This window comes from Passer montanus, unplaced genomic scaffold, assembly GCF_014805655.1.
Source record: "Passer montanus isolate IOZ18808 unplaced genomic scaffold, ASM1480565v1 scaffold11, whole genome shotgun sequence".
Taxonomy (NCBI): domain Eukaryota; kingdom Metazoa; phylum Chordata; class Aves; order Passeriformes; family Passeridae; genus Passer; species Passer montanus.
Window position 1 is genome coordinate 1436815 of NW_024357613.1, and position 19939 is coordinate 1456753.

A 19939-nucleotide genomic window follows, 5' to 3' on the forward strand; every position below is an offset into this window, starting at 1 on the left:
ACCTAATATTCAAACTGATGCCTAGGTCATTAAACATATCTTTGAGGATCCATATCCATTCTGACATCAGTTAGTTCCTTTCACTTGACTTAATGCTAGACCTTAATGACTTTAAACAGGTACATTTGCTGAAAAAATAGTAATAATTTTTTAACTTCATTACTACATGTAGATCATACTGAACATCCATAATGAGTAATCAATAGCTTTTAGACTGTAATATAAACATTAGGAATGCGATTTTACTTTAGACTAAACAAACTTGAATTAGTAAAACCGCTTTCATACATAATGGGAAAGTTTCACTACTTTTGATACTTCCTGAGTTTTACAGACATTGTGAAAACTGTATTTGGTTTATTAGATCATTAAGATTTGATTCAGGTGAATCCACTACAGTTTCAGCCACAACTGGAGTTTTTTAGCACAGCTAATAGTTACAACTAATATGTTTGATATATACAGTAACATATATATTGGAAATGGCTCCACCTATATGGGAGGAAAAAAAATGGTCTAAACAGGAAGTGGAAAAAGCTGCTAATTCAAAATTAACTGGAAAAAATATTTTAGCTTCATTTCAAATTGTACAGAAGACAGGACAACTCTTTCAATCTGAAAGAGTTTTAAATGTTTGTAACTGGTATTTTGTTTAGAATACCTTTCCTAAACACAACAATTGTGATTCAGTGATGAAGGCAAATAAAATTACCTGGAAAAGCATATAACCACAGGACTAAATTAAGTATATTTGCAAGTAGATCTACCACTACCAAGGCTTAGGAGGTATGTTGAAGTGCCAATGAGCCTGACACATTGACTAAGACCTCATTGTGCAAGGCACCAAAGACAGAAACAAAAACCAACAAGCAAAAACTTGTTTCTTCCAGGAATTTACCATGTAAATGAAAGACAAGAGAATAGATAGCTAGAGATAACCAGAAATGAGTACAAGAAACAAAACCTTTATTTTAGGGCAAACAATGCTTTCAACGAACCATGGCCTAAGTGTCTGGGGAAGGGAGGGAGGGATGTGTGCTACTGGGATTTTTTGATCATGTCATAAAATAGTAAGAGTTTCAAGGCACAATCTAAAGAGTGAGGTATTTCCATGGCCATTTCCTGTGTAGGACTACCCCATATACAACAGCCCTGCAGCCTTGCACCTCTGCAGCAAAAACTCAAGCTGTATGAAGGGACAGCACAAGAGACTGGGAGGAACAAAGACCCCATGACACTGCCTGAACTGCAAAGACCAAGTTTATGAAAGGTCTAGTCCTTCCCTGCAGTAGAGGGATGCTCAAGAGCATAACTCCTCTGAGATCTGTCCCCTGTTACAGCCCCCTTGGCTACTGACGGGACAAGACATTACACAAACCACAGGTTGTGACCAGGAGTCTAAGGGAGGAGATGCTCTCACACAGCCTGGAGACCAGCCAGTTACAAAGCTTCTAAGAACTCCAACTTCTACAAGACTTCTCATCCTTCTACTTATCTTTCCCAGAGTGAGCCTGCAGTTTTACTATCCAAAGGAATCTGTAAACACCAGGGGACAGAGTGTCCATTTCAGCCTGTCATCTTCCCAAATAAATGGTGGCTACACCACCATGAACTGTCCTCAGCAACACTGCAGAATTTGCAAGGCAGCACGAAGAATCAGAGTCCCCCTCCTGCAAGGCCAAGAGGCAGCTGAGCCTTGAGAAGCATCCACCACAAGTTTCATGGGGTATGAAGGTAGCAAGGAATGGCTGAACCTCCTGTCACCCTTCCTGCCCAGATACAAAAAGATAAAAAGGCAACAGACACAAGACAAACCCACCAGAGATGACTGGTTTTGAGAATCCAATCTCACATGGACCCTATTTATGGAGACAAAACAGGCAAAGAAAGGTGGCATCTGAAACAGAGCTTCAGTAGCTTGCATAAAGTAACAGACTAGATTATTTTAGAGCTACAGGCTGAGATTTTATTTCCATTCTCCTTAGTGAAGTCAAGGTTTACGGTGTTTTTTAATGGCTTATACAGCTAATAAAATAATTGGAATATTAAAGGGTGAAGTGAAGACATTCAGCTCAAATTAAACTAACAACATGTTGATTTTGCCTCTTTGTGCTTCCAGCTACTCATGAAAAAACTATGCCTTTTTTATCAGTTGATTCTCTAGTCATATTATTACAATAATGACAGGGCAGAGCCTAAAAGAGAAAGTTTCCACTGGTTTTCAACACAACAGACAGGTAAGATAAATGATGATGCCTTATCTGAAGCATTTCAGAATGGAATGTCATGTGGGAATAAGTCCCACTGCAGAAGTGGGAGACCACGCTGTACCACTTACCTACCTAATGAAAACTGAAGCCCTTTAAATTACTACTTCAGGTTAGTAAGTTGCTCTCATTAGCCTACAGAAATGTAATTTAGAGATGTGGTTGGCATTGTCTTGTATGAACAGCTTTATTATTTATTGAAAAGAATATTCTTGAAGTTAAACTTCACATCCATACACAGATGGAGAAAATGTATTGCCTTCTTCTTTTGAAGAAACCTTGCACCAAAAATAAACAAAGTACATGAGTAAATCTTTAAATGCCCCAATGCAAATAATTCTTGCTCTGATATCTTCATTCTATAAAGAAATTTGTGTCTTTAAAATATATTCAATAGATCCAAGTAATTTTTTATCTCACCTTGTTTAAATAAGTTTTCAAGCACCCACCCTTACACTTTTTCATGCAGTATGAAAAATGTACACTGAATTGTCTTCCACATTTTTTCAAACAGATATTACAACTGTCCTAAGTAATACCAAAAATTACAAGTGCAGCTTGCCAGAATACTGAGAGCTCTCTAGAGCAGTTATTATATATTAATTAAAGTATTTCTCCTCCAGGCTACTGGCTGCCTTCCTGGCACAAGCTGGCCATACTCCAGAGCTGCTAATTCAGATACTAATACAGCACCTAATTGCTACATATAACTGCATTCATATTCATACACAAAACATTTTGATTGCTATAGAAGAAATTAATTATTTCCTCAGTACAAAAGTCTACAGCAATACAACTATACCATGTACTCCAAAAATATGCTGCTGTTCTACCACAACGCTTTAAAAATGAAATAACTATTATTTTAAATAGTGTCTTTACTATAAATATAGTATCTAATATCTGAGCACTCTAAGAATTATTCCCACTGTCACAGATATATTACACAATACATATTTATCTGCCAAATTATAAACTAAGCTATTAAAATATTTTAGTTCATTTTTAGAGTCAAGCACTAGGATTTACAGCACAACTAAAAAGAAAACATTATCATGCTCTATTGGAATGCTTTATCATGCACAAATTTAAATAAGGCTATTTGTCCAAAACATTCCTGTTTAAAATCAAATTTTCTAAGCATTGCTATAAGGAACTTAATAGTTCTGTCCTCAAGTGCCTTTCAAGGGGTTGGCTCAACACAGCAGTAACACCCTTCATTTTTTAACAGCTTCAAGATGGTGGTTTTTTAATATTTTCCCTTGAGATTGTTCTGGTTGAGAAAGGGAACAAAATGCTGCTGTCTAGAAGACAAGCAATGTGAGGCAAGAAAAATAAAGGCACTTAGTAACTTCCAAAAGCTCAATAAGCTTGAATAATATTTAGCTTTCACTAAGTTATTAGTTACAATTTATGGAAGCATAAGGAAGCCTGTATGTACTCTCCCAGCCTCAAACCACTAACAGCTGAGAGGCTTTGTAAGCCATTTATTATTTGTTTTTCTTTATACATAAATTTGGACATTACTTCTTTTTCCACTGTATTTTTCAATATTCTGGCAATTTCTCCTTCATGAACTGCCAAGCTTCCCTGGAACACTGGTGTATTTTCAGTATCCACAACTTCTTACAGCAAAAAACTCCATAATTTAAATATGGAATGGGTAAAAAACCCATACTTCTATTATGGCCATTTACACAGATATTCTCTTCAGCAAAGCCTAAGATTGACTGCCATTAAAAGATTTGTTATGAGAATAGTTTGGGAATTTGAGAGATCCTGTTCTGGAGGAAACAAAAGTAGTGGTTGAAAGTTATTTCTGGAAATAATTTGCTAGTCTCCAGCTACTATTAATAATTCCTTGCTTGGTAAATCACATTTAGATGGCATTTAATTTTTAAAACAACAAGATAATTGCAATACCATGGAGATCAAAGACTGATTTAGCCCAGAATCCTGTTTCTGACCACCACAAAGTACTAGCATGCTTTTTCCCTGGCTACATCCTCCCAACATCCAGCAATAAGCAGCTTCAAAACCACCTAACCAGAATGTTGCATCTAACCATTCAACAAGAACATTTAGTTCCATCAATATTACTTTGGCTTCTCTGCTTTTCTTGTAATCAGTTACAGAACATGCTCAGGCACCAGCACTACATTAGAAATAACTCCCCTTGGCTTTGAACTTACTCATATTTAATTCCTCCACTATAAGAAACAAGAATTAATCATCTCTGCTGAGGTTCTTCTTGAAACCCATGATTTTATATGCCCTAATCAGATCTGTTCATATTAATTTCTTCTTCAAAATGAAGCAACTTTTTGATTCAGTCTGTCTTTGTACAGAAGATGTACTTTGCCCCCTTATATTGAGTACATCCCACTGTTTCTGAGACCAGGTAGCCAGAACTGCATGCAGCATTTAATATTAAGTTTCTGTGCTAACAATTTATTTCCCAGTCTCTACGTCTAATTATACTTCCTTTTTTTCCCACTCTTTTTGTTCTTTATGTATTGCAGCTGCTTCAGAGTAAATATGTTTATAAAACTATCCATGACATTATTTTCCTACAAATGCTAATGATATCTGAAGGTGCAGATGTCTTTTTTTACCACTTATTTGGATTACATTTCTCCTCATGAGACACATGCATAAACTGAATTTAATCTGTCATATTAATCACTCAGCAATAACAGAAGAACACAGCAAGTCCAGTGGTCAGCCACCAACACACCCCTGTTTGAGGACACACTAGAGTTTGAATTTGTTCAGCATGCAGCTCAAAATGAATCTAATCAGTGTCTCCAGGTACCTAACAGGTGATTATTACAGATATAAAGTTGTCATCTTTTCATTCATGTACAGCAATGGGACAAAAACCCAACTGAAACTGCAACAAATGATATTCCAACTAGATGTCATGAAAATTTCACCATAAAGGTAGTCAAATTTTAGCAAGTGTGACCCAAAAACATAGTGGAAATTCCTTTCTTGACTGTATTTAAAACTTGACTGGACAACACTGAACAACACAGATCTAACTGATCTAACTCAGAGGTTCAATGTATTTTAACTTGGCTGGCTTTGAGTGAAGGGTGTCAGACCAGATAACCAGAGAGTCTCCTCCAACTCAAGTTATTCCATATAATTTGTGGAACAGTACTGTTCTAAACCCCTGCTTCTTGAAAAACTGGATTCTGAAGATCATGTTAAACATCAGCAGTTCTTTATAATTTATTTTTTTTTGTTGGCAATATGAATTCCTTCAGGTAAAGAAAAAAACAAACACCAAAACCAAAAAAACCCACTAGTCATAAGATTAAAACAGTTTTTTTCCCCCTAAAAATGGGAGAGAATTGAGGGTATCCTTGAATTCTAAACCAAACAGATCCTAACAAGCAGATCTTATGAGACCTATTATTAAAATTAGAGACGTGAAATTAATTGCTTAGAACTACTGTATCTCCCTCCTACTGCTGCAATTTTTCCATCAATTATTCTTGTTGCCTTGTGCCCAGAAGCACCGGGTTATCATTTGCCTGAGGCACTCCAGATACATTCTCTTTTATCCATTGTTTTTTATTTTTTTTTTTCTCCATGGAAAGCCAGCAATTTCAAAAGAGGGAATCGCTCAGCAGACGTTAGTTACATAACAGATCAACACAACCATTGGACCCAACAAATATTCCAATATCCTCCCATGTTCTCTGAGAGCCTCTGTAGGTGAGCCTCCTGGAAATTGCCACCCCATTTTTATCTAACCTATCACGACCCAAAGACAACATCAAATACTTTGTGCTACCTGCTTTGCTTTACACTTGTCTGTGAAAATTGTTCCAAAACCTGTTCAGTAAATTCTCATGAATTGTGAGGAATTTCATTAGTCGTGGGTGCAAAAGGGAGAGCAACTGGCTTCCACAGCGCCGCTCCTCTTACTGAGTAATCCACAGATCCCAGAACAGCGTGTCAGTGCAAAAGGAAAGCAGATGTTAAAATGCATGTACAGACACACTTAGATTCCCTACTGTCAAAAAAGTGCACTGCTTCTTCTATCCAAAAGAGAACTGCTGATCCCATTAGAGAAAGTATGTGTTTAAGGACTAAAAATAAATTTATGACATAATGCTGCCACAGGAAGTATCCTATACTCTGAACTCAGGTTACATGACTACAGCTTTCAGTTTGCTTACTTTCCAGTGTTTAGTTTGCAGATGTCTGAGCTAGGCTCTCCCTTAAAAAAATACTATCCGAAAAATGTTTGAATTCTAAATTAAATGAAAATTCTGAAATACTTTGGGCAAAGATAATTTAGTGCAAGGAAGCACCTACTCTTTCGGACACCAAGGCTATCTTGCACATGCTTTGGAAATCGGAATTATCTGTAAAGGATCTGTTCAGATTTCCATAACAAACTCAGAGATCATGGTCAACACATGAAGACTTATGAACCAGGAACTAGAGGAAGTATCCAACAGGAATACAAAGCATTGGGGGGGCTTCCCCCAACACTCTTTTTTTTTTTTTTGTCTTTGAGGAAAAAACCTTTCATTTTTCATTTCATTATTTTTTCAAGTAAGAATAACCTTACTACTGAAAAATACTGTTTGTTACGATGTATCTGGATCCAATAACTAAATATTGGTCACTGAATCCCTACAAAGAGACCTTTCAACAGACACCTTGTTTCCATATCACAAAGCATGAAAGCACAACCTCTGCTTTCAGCAAACATGAGGTCATTTTCAGGCAGTTTGAATGAGTTTATTCCGAATGAAAGATTGAACTCCCAGATTTTGCCAATAGCTGTAAGCTCTCCTGTGCTTATGTGTAGTATCTCTTCAGTGTATTGCCTCTTGACCATCCAAAATGCTACTTCAGGTTCATGCTGAACTTAATGCAAAAAGGTGGAAGGAAGCATAAACTTGCCAACATGTTGTAACATTGCTGTACAAGCAAAGCAAGCTTGTAGGTGTAAAAACCAAAACCAAACATACTGTCAAGTCAAATACAGGCTTATTTCTTTCAAGGCTTTTACACTATATTCTTTCATATGAAGTGTGACAGATAGGCCAGCAAGTGCCAAAAAGTCACATATATCCCTAATAGAGTGAGCTTCCCCAAGCTTGCCATTTACCAGAATTGGGCTAGACTAATTTCACCCTCTGCCTTCATAAGTAATGACAAGACAAAATCAGAATTTCTATTGAGATAAGTGCTTTTGTGCATAAACAGCAGGAAAACAGAACAGTGGGGGAAAAAAAAAGAGTATTCATATACTGACAAACATCCCACACTACTGCAACCAGCCAATTATTTAAGTACCTTCTGATTTACACTTGCTGTATTAACATAACCTTAGGAAGAGTGTTGTAGCTTTATTTTTTTCTTGTTTGCTTCCCCTGTAACAAAAGGGATAGTAATGGTGAACACAAAACAAGTACTATGGGAAGCTATCACAAAATTTTCTTCAAACAACAAGGGAGAAAATATAAACCTGAAACAGTTAAAGACAACTCTCACTACTAGAGAGACTACAACTCTTCTACATATTTTAAAAAGTTAGAGGAAAATAAATGTTTAAGTTAGTAGAAGCTAAAATAAAAGCTCAAAAGTGTAGTGTTAGACAAAATATTGCTGCTAGAGATTTTAAGTGTTAAGCCTTCAGGAACCTTTAAAGGAAGGCTGAAGTAAATCATTAACAGAAAAACACGTGCATTTGGGTTTCATAGCAAACTGAGCCTGACCTTTGACACTTAATAAAGTCTGAAAATGCTGTGGTAGGAAGAATAAACAAGGAACAAATCGATAAGAAATGGCTGTAACCACTTGTTTTTCCATTTAGGAGTCATACTAGAATGTTTTCTGCTGAGACTCTTTTCAAAGTACAATGTAATCACATTTTTAAGTAACAGCCTAAAAAAATTGAGCTCCAGAACTGATTTCCAGGCACATTTTTATCTTTTCTTTCCTCCCCTCAAATTAGCACTGGTTTGTTTGTTCATATTTTTTTTAATTCCAAACAGTTGAAGGCCAAGAATCATGTTCTGTTTTGATTTAGGATCAGTAATTTTCTGCATAAGGAAGTAGTAGCGATTAACTTCAAAGATGACACTGGATTTTTTTTTTTTTTCTGGATCTTTCCAGAAAGATTTAATCCTAACTGCTCTCCCAACAGCTGCATACATTCCAAACATATCTGCAACCAAACTTTATACAATGGTCTCGTGTTTTAGAGCTATAGCATAGATTAGACCTCAAGATTCAAATTCCTAAACTCTTAATGGAGCTATCAGCCTTCTTTCTTTCCCTCACCTCACTTGCGCGGGGGCAAGACCTGCAAATCAAGGTTGCTTTTCAATTGACACAGGCATTCATTTCACTTCTACAGAAGTCGTTATGAGACCATGAAGATAAAAGCAGCACAATAAAGAAATCTTCACAAGTACACTTGGTACACTATTTGAAGTTCAGAAGGACAGACTGCCACCACACAACTCTCCAACTAACCCCGACTTTTCACATTAAAAGATCCTTCTGAACCTATCAGGATTGGCTAAAAGACCCCATCACATGTCAGTGACTTCAGTTTGACAGATTCTAACAGCTTTTCTTCCCTGATTACATCAACATATTCCCCTTATGTTCTGTACATCTCTACAAAATAATCAAACTTTGAGTTTTCAATCCCCACTCTCAAGGCTCAAAGTGTTATCTAAAAGATACTCCCATGTTACAAACTACCCTTTTCCCACTCTTCACCCCAAAGCAGTCACAAGTCAATAGGCATTTTAAGCAAGGGACAGACTAGTTACCATACAGGAAAAGGTAGACTAACAAAACCCTATTATGCAGGCCAAATAAAACAGAAAAACAAGTGACATTAGGGCAAATCATTTAGATGCTGCAAAAAGTATTTTTCAAATTAAGATCTCATTGTTTAACTTGCACCTGCTTCAGAGGGAAATCTGTATTTGCACAGAAACAACAGTTGCCTATTTTGCAACGACTTCACAAACCAAAAACCAGACAAATGTTCAGAGCCACATGCCTGCCTTTTACAGTACAAGTGCAAACACTGAACTACACCACAAATTTCTGTCTTCGGCATTATAACACTATTTTGTGCTATTGTTATGTGGAAAGTACGTTTGACTTTAAAGCAAGGAACCTTCAGGTAAAGTGAGGTGACAAGTAACTGGTTCAGTATGTGTCTTTCATAAAGAATGCCTCCTTGTTTTCCACATAATTTTATCAATCCTATCACAAATACAATGCCAAGTCAATATAGAAGTCCAAAAATTGATTATTTTTAAAGCAACACTAAGAGTTTGATATTGTTTTCACAGGCTGAATCAAAAAAGGAGACTTCCATGAATTTAATTTTCTTTTACCCACCATCTCCTACTCTCTTCCCTTCAAGTACAGAAAATGTAAGTCAAACAATAGGGGCATCCTAAGTTTCTGGACAGCAAACAAATGAATTAAAGTAACCTCCCTTTCAGAGAATTAATAGTGAGAGGAAATCATTTGCATGGAAAGCTTGATAAGAGCAGACAGCACGTGTGAAGGAATAAATCTTGATGTCAGCGTGTGCCCTTTATATCAGTTACACTCACGTGCACTCTAACCCTTGCAACCAAGTGAACCAGCCACTGTTAACTTTTGACCTTCTTCTTCTCTCTCACTCCCGTGCAAAATTTTAAAGTCTGCCAATATGACTCACTAGGACAATAAACTATTTCTCATTAACTTAATACCCAGCTACCCAGGCAGTTATCTGTCTGACTTCCAGCAATCCAAATGGCCAGGGTGCCATTCATCTAGAAAACTTGAACAACTTGCTACACTGCACAGAGAGTGAGTATTTTTATCTTAGCTAAGCAGCTGGATGTGACTTGCTGAATAGGTCAGCCCGACAGATACACGACAGATACACGCAACACAGCTTGTTGAGGTGCTCAGCAGATTTAGAGCTCACACCTGCATATTTTTAGTTCTTATGAACAACAAGGGATTTTGAGTGGAGTGTCAACACTGCGAATATCACAGGTTGCAGTTATAATCTGGATGATATTTACCGTTAGTAAAGCACAAAATTTTTTTAAACAAAATGCTTCCCAATAAGCTGTTGAATCAAGACACCCTCCCCCAAGACAGAACACACTGTCCAAACCCTATTTTCTGCAAGATCCTTAAGTCAAACCAATGGGCAGAAACTTGGGAAAGTCACTTTTTATCAGTCTTTAATGTTTGTTTTTCTTTTCAAGGAAGGTGGAAGAGAAAGGAGAGTTTGTACACCTACTGCTGAGAAAGACAGCATGGATAGAGCACCTAGCACAAAGGGACTTACTCTTATAATGCCAGCATGCCCTGGGGCTGTAAGTTATTTCTGAACATGCCACTTTCCCCTAGTTAAAAACAAGCCACAAACCAGAAGTGGTTTCTCAGAACAGTGGTTCCCAAACTTGCTTCCCAGGAGGTAGCAGGAGGAGCTGCAGCTGTAGCCGTGCTCCCAATGCTTTCCTGGTAACCAAAATTATTATTTCTGGCTTAAAGAAGTGACTCCCTAAAATGTCACAGGATTCCCTGGGTGTCCAGGCATGGCATTAGAGGAACTGGAACTACATGATGTTTAAACTCCCTTCCAACCCACGCTGTGCTATGGTTCTCTGATAAAAATGTTTTGGGGTTTGGCTTTTTCCTTAAGAAACACTACTGAGAAACATGAAAGCAAACATTCCCTAAAATCCATTTTAAAGGAGCACTACACTTATTTCAAGCCAATACTCTAGCACCGAGAATTTCAATTTGTGGTGGATTAATCTTGGCTAGACACCAAGCACCTACCAAGTCGTTCTATAACTCCCCTCCTCAGCTCAGGACAGGGGAGAGAAAATAACTACAGGCTCATAGGATGAGATCAAGGACAGGGAGATCAGTCACCAATTACTGTCATGTGCAAAACAGGCTCCGTTTAGGGAAATAGGTTAAATTTGTTACCAATCACATCAGGTTAATGAGAAATAAAACCTAACCCTAAAATTTACATTCCCCTTCTTCCTGAGCTCAATTCCATTCCCAAATTCTCTACCTCTTCCCTTCAGTGGCACAGAGCATGGTGGTTGCAGACAGTTCCTCACATGTTGTCTCTGCTGCTCCTTCCTCCCCATACTCCAGCATGGCATCCCCTCCACAGGGGACAGTTCTCCATTAACTCCTCCAGTACAAATTTTTCCAATGCCCAGCAGTTCTTCCTGACCTGCTGTGCAGACCCCTACAACATTTTTCACATATGCGAGTCCTCTTTAGCATTACAGGTTCTCTCCTTTACTGCATAGTATTCCTTTCCAAAAATTATATGATTATGCTTAAGACATCAAACCAGCTCTCAAAATACTGAGTATCCTTACAAATTAAATACTTTGTTAAGTTTTTACATAGATAAAGATACTCCCATCAAAGATAAGGGAGTAATAAAGCCTATATATCCCATATAAAAAAATAAAAACTGTGTACAAACAATAACTGGAATAAATTTGTTGCTTTAGTCAAGAACCACATCTTTCTAGTCCAACAATGCTTGTACTACATTGTTTATTCTTTGACTGTGCATCCACCTACTAGCAATTCTTTACCAAAACTGTGTTTAAAACCCCCAAGAACACCACAACACACACCAGTCCATCAAATTTTGGTTAGGGTTACAACCTTCTGAAGATTTTTTTAAAGAAAAAAATAGTTTTGCTTGATAAAGATCACTCTATCTTAGTAATAAAACAGATGGGGTTTTTTACTATTTTGCTGTATTCTGGAAAAAAATCAGAAGTCCAAAGCTCTTATTTATAAAATAAGTAGGTAAAAAACCACAAAACTGAGCCAATCATAGTGCTGGTTCTTTTCCTCCCCTTTTTTCACCAATGCCTTTAGCTCTTTAAGCTTCAGGATATGCCTGTTTTAAAATGACTCTTTGTACCTGCAATGAGCAAACAAACAGCCACACAGTGTCCAGTATAATTTATTTTTTTCAAAGTCCTGGATTAAAACGTTGTTTATTACTTCCCTAATGTAAGCTGGTTTGGGGTTTGGGGGATTTTTAAGAGATACTATAAAACTGAGTCAAGGAATCAGTTGTCTCCTTCAAATATCCAATGGAAGTTGGAAGATCTTAGGAAGTTTCAATGCCCTACCCCTCTACTGTTCACTAGAAAAACTTTTTATCTGTTAAAAAGAAGCCTAAAAACACCACTCTTCCTAGAAACTAGGAAGTCCTAGTAGTCTTGCTTAAAGCGGGCAAACATTAAATACTTTCTTGCAATGACACACCCATTTTTCTTCCGTCAAAAGCAAGAACTGGTACATAAACAGTACAGATTTTTCCCCAGTTATTATGCATATTAGTACATTACAGAATAGTATAACAGTTATCACAAAAGACAAGTACCCAGTCATTTCTGCTGAAGGCTCAATCTCCATGCAATAACATTTGACTCTGATTTCTTAGAATCTTTGCATTTTACGTATGATCTATTTTATCAGCTTGCTTCCTAAGCACTAAGTAGCTCAGCTACTACCACCACTTCTACAACCACATTTAATTCAGTGCTACTTCTAGAAATCAATTAAGGAATCACATCAACAATTTTCCACCTATGCAATTTAACTCCATATGAGCAAGTGAACTATTATTCCCTGTTTCTGATTTTAGGGGAAGAGAAGTAACATTAAGCCTAACAAAAGTGCTATTACAACAGTAACTGTCACTAGATAACGTGTGAAGAGTTAGATTAACATAACATATATACAATACATACATTCACATTTCATACAAAAGAAAAATTCTCACTTTTATAATGACCTAAAAAGCTCAAGACATAGGGCTACTTTCACCAACCACTAAATTACAGCTTGAGAAAGAAGAAAAGGGCAGAAAAAGCAACAGAAAAAGGGTATTAAGTGTATTACATGCAAGTTCCTGAACAAAGCTTTTGATTCCTGCTGCTCATGGAGTACAACTTTACTGAGCTTGGCCAAGGGCTGCTGCCAGCCCCACAAGTGACCTTAGCAGGTCGTGTCTTCTGTTGAGCTCCTGCTGCTCAGTGCTGGGTGATGCAATGCAAGATTGGCTGCAGGCACACAGAGGGGCACAGAGAGGCAGTGGCAGGATGGGGAGCCCAAAGAGCATCGTGCCCTGGCTTCCTCCAGCCCCACAGCAGGAGCCTTCACCCCTGACAGCTCCAGCCCGTCTCTATGCCCCAAGGAGCACTGGGGTGAAGGCAAGCAGGAACCCAAGCCACAGGCTCAGAAGAGAGGATACTCTGGCCTGTTCTCCCTGGTCTGTCCCAGGAGAGCCTGAGCCCCCCATGTCCAGGTGTGACATCCACCAGGATGAGTCTATGCCAGGGCACTTTCAGAACCAAGGGAGAGTACTGACCTGGGTCATGGGACACACTGGGGGAAAAGCATTTCAGGATTACACAATTAACTTAGGGGACATTTATGGGAGGAACCAGGGAGATGTTTAGGTGTTTTGGGGAGGAACAAGTGTAGAAAAGTAAGAATTATGAGAGGGTAAAAAGCATTGCTTATATGATATGTAAGCAGTTTCCTGGCTGGTATGGTCATCTCACCATGCCCTGCCCCCGACCAGCAGAGCCTGTCCTGTCTGCTTGCTAAATTCCCACTTAAGCTTCTCCTGGTCAAGGCATCTGTGTTCATATCTGAGTGTCTGAAACCAGCACCTGGAAGGATCCACATTGCAAACATGTATACATATATTATAAATACAGATACACATTCACACATTCTGTTCAGCTACAGGGCGTAGGATGACACCAGCAGTGCTGTGTTCATGTGAATGGTGCTATTTGAGTGCCATTTAATTTGAGTGTTAATCTGTGTGGCCAGCTGTGCACACATGTGTACATCTGGTGTGCATGTGCACTCTGCATGAGGGTGCCTACAGGAATGATTTTCAGCCTCAGTACTGGCTACACCAGGGACACAAAGCTCCAGCAGCTTCACTGCTCTCAGGCTGTCAGATCTGGCCTGAATTTTTTTCCAAACACTTAGAACCAAAGAAAAAAAAATATAGCTCTACTTAAAGCACACTAGCCTGCCCCTTCTGGTCCAAGTTGGCATTTCCAGCAAGTTGCACTTGTCACACAACACAATTCGTTCTTTATTACACCAGTCAATGAAAAACTAGTGACATAGCAAAGCTCAGCAGAGCTGGCTAAACAAGACATTTCCAATTCTGAAAGTCCAGTTTTAATTCCACCATCTTAGCAAAGGAGTCTTCCTGTACAGTGTCCACTTGGCAACAGGTTCATTCTCCCAAAAACCCACTGTATCATTTACTCCCAGCTACTATAGAGTTAATTGAGGTGTCATCAGGAGCTCTGAATTGTATCAAGGGGCAAGAAGGCATTGCACAAAAATCCTGCTAGAGATGTCCCTGTCAGGTAAATTCACTAGTAGCTTTTACACTGATAAAAAGAGCATTATTCCATCATATAGAATACCTCTGGAAAGCCCTGCACTTCCTCCTGAAGACTAACACAGCATAAGAGTTGCTAGGACAGGACACTTTCCTTGCAGCAACTGGAATACAAGTTAGGGAGCTCAACAGCTGTTCTAAATTTCCATGAAGTCCAAATGCCTTCACAGGAAAAAAAAAAACCCAAAAAAAAAAACCAAACCACACACACAAAAAAAACCACTCCACCCCACCACCCCCAGACTTCATGCCTGATACCTAAACAGAAATACAGAGATTTGTTGTGCATAGTTTGACCTTGATAGCATAACATAATGTAAACTAGTATTAGGTAAAAACAATCAAATAACATGAATTATTAGCATGCCTGCTCATGAGTAGTGTTGGAGAATTTTCAAGTAAAACTGCAAACACATGTATCAATCCAACAGACTGCACACGTAATTAACTACTGGGAGTGCAGACAGCCAAAGAACAGTGCCTGTTCTTTAATTATTCTAAAATTATTAAAAAGTAAACTATAGCAGGCATGTTTCTTTAGCTGAAGTGTTTCAAAGACAAGCTGTTGACACGCAGTATCCCCCAGCCAGCCCAAAGAAAACAAAGAATCAGAAGGTCTGATTGGTTTCAATTCAGGGTGCAGACTGGAGCAGCAGAAAGCCCTGTGGCTTGTGCTTTATTCAGTGAAAAGCGCTGGGTGCCAAAGAAGGATGAAATCAGCAGTAATGTGAGGAGCCCTTGGCAGTTCAAACCTGGTAACAACCACCCCACCACTTCTCTAGGAATCCATCTCCAGAAGAGGGTGGCTGCTCTTCAGGGAGTTTCTTTAAGGGAAACAAGAGGAGCTTTACTGTGCAGGGAATGCATACTGAGCCCACGAGAGGAAGTGAATCAGGAGCCTGAAACTGAGAAATCGCCAAGTATTGAGCAGGTCTGTAAGATCTGAGATCGGTAACTCTGCAGGTATGAACAAGACAGGAGTTGCAATACCAAAACCAAGCACAGCATTAAGCTGATACGCTCCAACACTAAAGCTAGTGTGGCACTGGTGTCTTGTGTTTCCTTTGGCACCAGCAAGGTAGAGAAAGCAAGAAAGGGGGAAGAAAGAAAACTAGGCAGATTTCTTGGATGACAGGATAGGAGCAAAAAGATTCTAACAAACTGAAGCTCTATGCAAGAATGTGCAGGTGAAGTAGCTACTTAAACGAAAAGGGAGTAATTTTAATAACAATTCAGGCAATTGGTCTGAAAAGCATATTTTAATAGTTTAAGGAGTATAACAGATGAGAAACTGCTATTGTGGAACAGAGGCACGCATTCATTCCTTTTGTACAAATGCAGAGACATTAATGCAGAAACATGGGAACATTACAACTGATTTGACAATGAATGGGAATGCCTGGGTGTGGAAACGCCAGGAAGAACAGCAGAAGAAAACAGCAGCACATGTTGATCACACCTAGATAAGCAGATCAAAGATCACAGTACATCTACATATCCACTCCTCAAAACACCTAAGTCAGTAACAGAAGGACTACATTTATAATGCAGTAGGGGACAAACTATAGGTTAGGTCATTGAGAGATAATGGTGGGAAGATAAACAACAGCATTGAAGATATACGGCAGCCAGGAAAGGGACACAAGAGACTGAGTGAATTCTAATCTCAGTAATGACTCAGTGGAAGAACAGGATTAAGAGAACCTCACCACCATGATCTTTTATACGGCACAAAAGTCCAAATTCAGCACATAACTACTGACCTAAGAAAAACCCAGCAGACATGAGGATTTTGATAGCAGGAATCTCCCATCACTTATTGCATTGGGAGGATTTCTAGCAAGACCACTTTGACACATTCATCTGTGTGGTCTGGCTGCCCAACAGCAGGTACTGAGTACGTGGGTAGGACTGTGTGCATGCACAGGGGCAAGGGTTGGTTAGGTTTAAATTGAGTTTTAGGTGCGGTTTTGCGTTGGTTTGTTTTAATTTTAAAAATTGCCTCCCTATTGTCTAATGGCTCACAATGAACTTTGCTTCAAAATTATTCATCATTCAAATGGAAGGAGATTAACAGGACAGGTAAAAAGGGGAAAAAACCGTATACTGTATGAATAGGGGAAACAGTCCATAACTTCCATCACCACATCATTCAGGCATTAATGAATCACACATACCAGATGTAGTACAGACTATTTTATGTCTGACTCAACCTTTCCCAGTATTTGACTGAGGAAAAAATTTCCTTGCAGGAGAAATTCCTGATTTTCTAAACAGCATATAACACTAGCTTATTGTGAAACAAAACCTGTTGCAGCAATTTAAATGCCAAACCACTCCAAATTCAATCTTCTTTTAAACCTGAAATGCAATTAATTCTCTCCCTGGGTATTCCTGGCTTATGAACATCACAATTTAAAGACCAATTCAAATAATTCCATGTACCAATAAAATTATGTTGCATTTTAATACATTCTTAGCCAGTAAATTACATGTGGTATCTGACATTTAAACTAGACAATGCAATGTCACATGTCACTTGCATCCTTCAGTAATTTCTTAGAATTACTTACTCAACCCAATGACATGGGCAAAAAGCAAGAGCTGATAAGAAGGCAGTGAAAACAACAAAATAAAGCTTGTTAAAAAACAAAGGGAAACTAATTAGGAACAAAATTTGATCTAATAAATTATTCTGCATGAATAATGATCAGCTTGTCAAAATTCATACTGTTTGTTCACGAAGCTCACAGCTGGAAATGAGGGATATTTCAGGTCAAGAACGAGGTTCTTTGGCAAAAACTACACAAAGAAGTTTGCACAACTCCTGCCAACATCATACTTAGCTTAAGGCAATGCTTTAACTTTCAGGAGCTCTGAAGTGAATCAATTAGAAGAGGGAAAAAAAAAACAAAAAAAACCACCAAAAAACTTCTAACATAGTTACTAAAGGATTCTGGTAGTTCTACAACCAGTTTACTACTCGTAAGAATATTACAGACTTCATATGAAAAATTACAGAAACTAGAAAATAAAAAGATCCAAAGCAACAATGTTATTTTTACATGTTTCTCTTCCATTCATAAATGCAACTAGGGACAGCTCCTTAGAAGACAGAGGACAAATTCATATGAAGTTGCTCACATTCAAGATGGCTACTGTCAAACTGGGCCATTCCTGCTTTTCAAAAGCCTGGAAGGAACAAGGCGTGAAAGATAGATTGATAGAGACTTTCTCCCCTGCCCCTCACCCCCAGTCAGAAAGTGTCTTCCCATAACCTTGCCAAGGCAAACAGATGATGCCATACACTGCAGTATTGCTGAACGTAAATAGTAGGTTTCCTGACAATCACAACTAAATACTTGCTAGTGCAAGTTGGTAGGAGCTTCAAGACCACCACCCTTTTCATGGCTTTAAGACAGCCAGATAAAAGAAAAGTATTCTTTTAAAAAAATATAGGGATAGGAGAAAAAAAACACCTTTTTTTCTTGTTTGAGGGGAAAAGACCCTAGCATTTCCATGTGGCAAAATACAACCACAAATTATTTTTAAAACTACTCCTCAAGAAGAACAAAAGCTCTTCAGAACATAATTAGAGAATTTATATTTGCAAGTATATTTTCTGCATTCTGCTAATAAACAAGAATAAAACTTCAAAGAAGTGAGAGACATCTTATTCTTTTGCAAGGTTTATTTCCTTTCTAAATGTGTGCTCTTCTCCCTCATCTAATTGTTATTCTAGAAAGCACTAAAACAAAACAAAAGTAGTTCTTCACCACAATGAGGTCACCACCTCTGATTCAAGACCTCTTCAAAGCAGCCGAATACCATGAACTTTTGCACATCTAAAAGCAGCTTTAAATACTTATCATTCATCAAGCAATCATGAATCATGCGATTTAACTTCTTTTGAATAAAAGGATTTAAGAAAAACAGTGTTTAGATATAATCCCTTATTGAGAATTATCTGGATATGCTAAAGTAACATGCCATTCAAAGTATGTTTTAGAGGAACTTCTAGCAGCTTTCAACAAAGGGCTCATCCATCACAAAAGATTCTTAGAAAAACAAAGTTTCCATTTGATAAGAGAAAAGCCCTCGGAGGTATGAATAAAGTAGGTTAAAGAAACAAGGAGGGGTCAAATTAGCATACACAGAGCAGTTACCAGCAACATCCAGAAGGAATCCATTTTGAGTCCCTTGCTGTTTGGCAATATTAACTAATCACCTGGAAAACAGAGAAGAAGTGAAGAGACAAAATTCCTCATCTTAAAACACAAACTCGGGTGACTGCAGCTGAAAGGTGGTCTTATGATTAGTTGGCTTTATTGTGTGTTTTGGGGGTCTTTTTTAGAGAGAGAATATATATGGATGATCTAATAAAGCAATTTACTTTTTAATTTCTCATCAAACAAAAATGGGATGGGACTTGCAAAATTACCAGAAAGCACATTCAGAACACAAGGAAGCATGGATTATGTTAAGAAAATAAATTTTAACGGTGCATCCTCTACCACTGAGCGTTCTGAAGTCCACAGGTATTACATACAGTTTTATGTCAGGTGGACTTCAGCCTCTCCAAGTTCAAAAATCACAGACTGACCAAGGGGAAGAAGGTGTATAACAGCAGAAATTACTTTTTAAGCTTCATAAGCATCAATTACTAGCAATTTGTATGCATCAATTACTAGATACAGAACACTGTCAGATCGATTTCCAGTGTGAAAATTTCTTGCTAAGCATTAAAGACATACAGCTGGTTTTACAAGAGATAACACGTATTAAAAGAAACACTTCACATGTACCAACTTGTATCACATTGCAAGGAGTGACTGATATGCTGAAGGTCAGGGCTGCTATGTGCAGGGACCTCAACATGCTGACAAAAGGGACAACAGCAGACAGAAGGAATTCAGAGGCAGAGTCTTGCACCTGGGATAAAAGAACAGGAGCCAGTACAGACTGCAGGTCAATTGCTTAGACAGCAGATTTGCAGAAGGGGACACGTGGGACCTCACGGACACAAGCTGAATGAGAGCCAGCACGGTGCCCTTCAGCAATAAAAGCTGACTGCACTCCAAGCTGCATTAGCAGGAGCACTACCAGCAGGCTGAGGGACACGGGCACTCCATTTTCATGAGGCTGTATCTGGAGCTGCTCAGAGTTTTCTGCA

The 19939-nt window shown here is 38.4% G+C and overlaps 1 protein-coding gene across 1 annotated transcript in view; it reads right to left on the reverse strand.

The window, feature by feature from the left end:
* Positions 1–19939, reverse strand: part of SLC16A10 (solute carrier family 16 member 10) — a 64819-nt gene that overhangs the window by 25706 nt on the left and 19174 nt on the right. The window lies entirely within an intron of this gene.